Source organism: Vulpes vulpes, chromosome 9, assembly GCF_048418805.1.
Source record: "Vulpes vulpes isolate BD-2025 chromosome 9, VulVul3, whole genome shotgun sequence".
Taxonomy (NCBI): Eukaryota; Metazoa; Chordata; class Mammalia; order Carnivora; family Canidae; genus Vulpes; species Vulpes vulpes.
Window position 1 is genome coordinate 110922156 of NC_132788.1, and position 5632 is coordinate 110927787.

Below are 5632 nucleotides of genomic sequence, written 5' to 3' on the forward strand. Positions count from 1 at the left end.
GTTTTCCTTATCGTTCTCCAGTAGTCTCCATTCCATTGGCAGGCTTTTGCAAAATTGTAATATATTAGCTTTCTTTCAGAGAGAGAGCACTGTGTGAAGTGGGGAAGGGGGAGGAGGAGGAGGGAGAGGGAGAGAGTGCGAGACCTACCGAGCATCTTTCCTTTTTTAAACTATTTTGTTTCTTTATTCCCGTGTGAGAGAGAGAGACAGAGACAGAGACAGAGACATGGGCAGAAGCAGGTCCCCGCAAGGAGACAGATGCAGGAAAGGATCCCGGACCGGCATGATCGGGCCCTGAGATGAAGGCAGACGCTTAACCGCTGAGAAACCGGGGGTCCCGAACGAACGAACGAACGAACGGACGGACGGACGGACGGACGGACGGATGAACGAACGGACGGACGGACAGACGGATGGACGGACGAACGAACGAACGAACGAACGAACAGAACTTCATCCCAGATCGTGGGAACTTGTGAAATATTGTCACTCGTCCTTATCTCTCCGAGCTGTCCTGTTCCCGATTTTTACCCGCGCCGGCCTTTGAACTCCTAAGCTACAGTTCCTTTACAAAGGGATGTCAGCAATATAGCATCCGGAGGTAGAGGAAACCTCTCCCTCGTAGAACCCATAGGGACACGTAGACACAGACGAGATGCCAACAAAGTATATAGCCTTGGTCTCACTCCTATCTGTGGAGAGGTCACGAAAGACCCGATGTTCCGATCTCCCCGCTGGCTGGGTGACAACAACTCCAGTGGCCAGCGAGCGTGACCGCGTCCGGACCCCATCCATCCTTTGGTTTCCATTTCGAAAGAGAAGAGGCCGGTTTCCTGCAAAGATACCCAAAGCCGCAGCAACAACCCAACCCGAAGAAGACCAGAGCGTCTGTCTCCCCGAGCCAGCCGAGCACTGGTTCCTCACCAACAGTCGGGACATTACTGATGGAGCCAGAGGGATTTTTAGGTTAGGTTCTGGTCCCTGGGCTGGCCTCATTGCCAGCTTTCTCTAATCGTGGAGAGCATAGCATTCAGGCATGAGCAAAGCACCCCATTCACCCGGTTTGGGCCATCTGAGCCTCAGGTTCCCCTTCCACGTGTCCCAGGTCAGTGAGCACTTGCAAGTAAGTATAGGCCCCCTAAGCAGCCCAGGGGTAGCCTGCCAGAGTTTCCTGTGGCTGGCGGGGGGGGGGGTGTGTGTGTGTGTGTGTGTGTGTGTGTGTGTGTGTGTGTGCGTGTGTGTGTGTCTCGTGTGCTCAACCTTCGCTGCAGGGTTCTCTAGGGTCTGGTTCGGTTCGCCCCGCTTTTCTGCGTGCGCGTGCACGTGCGTGTGCATGCTCCATAAGGAGCTGGGGCGTCCTCGGGAGGAGGGACGCCGTAGAGAGTGGACAGTTTATTCTCTGATCTTGGTACGGGCAAGGCTGTAGGGCTTGAACTCTGTGGGAACCAGGAAGGTTTTCTTCCGTTTTCTCATCGTCAGTTTTGGCAGGTTGCCTTTTAGTGATCGATCGATCCGATCGAAACAAAACAAAACAAAACAACACAACTTTTTTTTTTTCCTTTTTGTAAAGATTCTGTTTATTTTCTCCTGAGACACAGTGAGTGAGAGAGTCGGACACACAGGCAGAGGGAGAAGCAGGCTCCATGCTTGGAACCCGACGTGGGACTCTGATGCCGGGCCTCCAGGATCAGGCCCCGGGCTGAAGGCGGCGCTCAACCGCCGAGCCACCCGGGCTGCCCACCTTTTTCTTTTTCTTTTTTTCTTTTAATTTTTTTTTTTTTTTCCAGAAGATTTTAGGTGTATGCGATGTTTACACCCAGGTTAGGGCTCATCCTCGCAACCGAGAAATATAGAGTCCCACACTCCCCCGACAGTGCCAGCCAGCAGTCACGCACCCCTTCATCGATTTCATTTGTTCATTTGCTTGCTTGCTTGCTTGCTTGCTTGCTTGCTTCCTGGCTTGCTTATGTATACATTCATTCAGCCGGTCAGTCGGTCAGCCGATCAGTTCAGTCAGTCAGTCAGTCAGTCAGTCCTTTTTTTTTTTTTTTTTTTTTAAATTTTTATTTATGATAGTCACAGAGAGAGAGAGAGAGAGAGGCAGAGACACAGGCAGAGGGAGAAGCAGGCTCCATGCATCGGGAGCCCGATGTGGGATTCGATCCCGTGTCTCCAGGATCGCGCCCTGGGCCAAAGACAGGCGCCAAACCGCTGCGCCACCCAGGGATCCCTCAGTCAGTCCTTTTAATGAATCATTCATTCTTTCCTGTTTTAGAGGTGTTCTTTATTTATCCATGAGAGACACACAGAGACAGGCATTGACAGACTGCAGAGAGAAGCAGGCTCCCCGCGGGGAGCCCCAAGTGGGAGCCGGGGCCCCAGGACCCCAGGATGATGACCTGACCCCAAGGCAGATGCTGAACACGGAGCTACCCAGGCGTCCCCGTTGCTTGACTTTTCAGGGGAGGCAGACAGGCAACGTGCATTCAGTGGCACGGAAATAGAGCCCAACTAGTGCTGAGTTTTCTGTGAGCCGTTTGGCCCTGGGTCAGTGTGAAAGCCATTGGAGCAGGGCCCAGAAACGTTCAAGGCCGAGAATTTCCTTCCTCCATAATCATTTCACAGACGCTTAATTGAAAGTGGTATCTACCTATCGTATGGCAAACGTCTTTCTCTGTTTGGGTTCTAGCCAAGACCCAGAGAGTCGAAGCCCCCAACCTCACGGACTGAAAGTCGCCAGTTGGATGCAGAGATAGTTAGGCAGGCAGGCAGGCAGGCAGGCAGGCAGGCAGAGCCGGAAAGGCAGGCGCCACACCGGTGAGTCCAGGTGTGAGGAATGTGGGATCGCAGGGCAGCTGGGTCGCAGCCTGGTCCGGATCCGCCCGGGTCAGTAGCGTTTCCTGACACAGGACGGCAGGACGGGGCGCCAAAGAGGGGCCTTGGGGTGGCTTTCCTCCTCCGCCTCCTTGGGATGGGGACATCTGCCCCACTCGGGGCATGCCCCCCACCCGCCCACGCGCCCACCCCCACACGCTGGCCACCGGTCGGTCCCGCAGGCGCCTGCCTTCCGAACCACCCAGGCTGCACCGGTTCCATGTCCGGTTCCGGTTCCGGTTCCGGCCCAGGCTCCGGCCCCAGGCAAGGGCGCACTTGCAAATATCATCCATGGGAGGCTTCCTGCTGCCCTCACTCCTACAGATCCGGGACACCGGAGGGTGGGGGGGGGGTGGGAGCGGTTCCCAGATGGGATGTAGAAATGTCCGCCAACCGAAACCCGTCCTTCCCGCGTCATCTCCCCACGACGTGACGCGACACCCTGTGCGGTGTGTGGAGAGAGACCCTTTGTCTCGCCGCCACCGCTACAGCAACCGAGGACAGTCCTCAAACAGGAGCACGGTCCCATGAGCATCGGTCCCATCTGAACCTATTCCCTAGTTGGGGATCCTAGGGTGTGTCTAGGGATAGACCTGGAGCACGAGGTCCTGTGTGTGGGAACCAGATGAACGAACGCGCAAGACCGTGGGTGGCGGTGGGAAGGAAGAGGTGCGGACGAGGTGTGCCCGGGTGGCATACCCGCGTTTGAGCGGCTGCCTTCCACTCGGCTCCCGGCATCATCACAGCGTTTTGGGGATCCAGCACCGCACCGGGCTCCCCGCGTGGAGCCTGCTTCTCCCTCTGCCTGCCTCCCGGCCTCCTTCTGTGTGTCTCCCTTGAATAAATACAGTTTATTTATTCATTTATTTGTTAAAGATTTTATGTATGTATGTATGTATGTATGTATGTATGTATGTATGTATTCGAGAGAGAGAGAGAGAGAGAGAGAGAGAGAGAGAGAGGCAGAGATCCCATGCCCGATCAATACAGTTTAAGAAATTAAACTTAAGGGATCCCTGGGTGGCGCAGCGGTTTGGCGCCGCCTGCAGCCTGTGGTGTGATCCTGGAGACCCGGGATCCAGTCCCACATCGGGCTCCCTGCATGGAGCCTGCTTCTCCCTCTGTCTGTGTCTCTGCCTCTCTGCCTCTCTCCCTCTCTCCCTCTCTCCCTCTCTCTCTCTCTCTCTCTCTCTCTCTCTCTCTCCCTGACTAAAAAAAAAATCCTTAAAAATAATGAATGAATGAATGAATGAATAATAAATGAATGAATAAATAAATAAATAGATAAATAAATAGATAAATAAATAAATAAAATTTTAAAAATTAAAAAAAAGAGAGTTAAAAAATGGAATGGACAGATAACTTGGCGAGGAGGATGTGTGAAGGTATGTAATGCCGCTGAGCGACTCTAGGCTTAGAAAGGGTTACAAGGTTCCACCGTAGGTGACGCCTGTCTTTTGGACCACAACCGAAACACAAAACAAGACCCCCTGTCCCTGGCTCAGAGTAAGGGAGTTCCTGGGTCAGGCTGGAGGGGGTTCCTGTGGTCCGCAGAGTGCAGAACCCCGGTTCAGCCATCTGGACTCTTTTCTTCCTGTCCTCGGAGACAGGCGTGGTCGCAGACGGCACACGCCTGTAAAGGCAAGGCCAGAAGGAAGAACTTCAGCATCCCTTTGGCTCTTCTTTTCTGTTCTTCCGGTTGTTGTGGTTCCGGTGTTGTTGAGCCTCAGCATTTCCAAGCACCTTGGAGGGGCAACCTGGGAGGCTCGCTGAGGTTAAGCAGCTGACTCTCGGTTTCGTCCGCCAGGAGGTGGCACTCTTGACTCGCCCAGTGAGGCCGTGGCGACCTCTGGAAGGAAGGTATCAGGCTCAGGGTTTCCGAGGGGCTCGGCTGGCTCCCCGAGAAGTGGATCTGAGTGTCTCCAGGCTGTCTGATCCTATCTGAGTCTTAGGATGCGATTCCAGGGGCCCGTGGCCCGCTCGGTCAGTAGAGAGCACGGCTCTTGACCTCCAGGTCCTGAGTGCGAGCCCTACCTTGGGAGTAGAGATCACTTTGACAAATGGACCCCGGGGGGGGGGGGGGGGGGGCGGGGGGGGGGGAGAGGGGAGGGGAGGGGGGAGGGGAGGGAGGAGGGGAGGGCGGCGTGGGGACTGGGGGAGGTCGAAAGAAAGAGAAACAGACGCCATTCTACTCAGGGAAGGCCTTGGTGATACAGGGGATCCTTCCAACGGTGTCTGGTTACAATGAGAACGGATTCCCACCGACCTTCTGAAGAGGATTTAACAATCGCCAAAAAAAAAAAAGGAAGATGACTCACTGAGAGTTTCTGAACTCTGTTCAGGGTTTCGTGGAACTCATTCAGTTCCACGTTGTTCCTTTCTGTTCGGCTTCCATGCAGCTTTTTCATGAGTTCCGGCAACTCCTACTGTATGTAGTTGGACGATCTCAGGATGACCAGACACCGGGATCCGTCCAGAGTGCTTTCCGCGAATCTTCTGAAAGGCGGACCGTATCGTTGCAAGACCTTCCGAACAACACCTGCACGTGACAGGGAGGTCACCCACGGACGGACGTGCCTAAAGACCCGATGAGAATTCATTATAATGCAGTCGAGAGGAAAATCCGACCAGTTTCTGTCACACACACACACACACACACACACACACACACACTCACACACAACACACGCAGGCACGCACGCAGAGCATTTAACCAGTTCGAATGTGGAGTGATGGCACTCTACCAGGACACGTTACA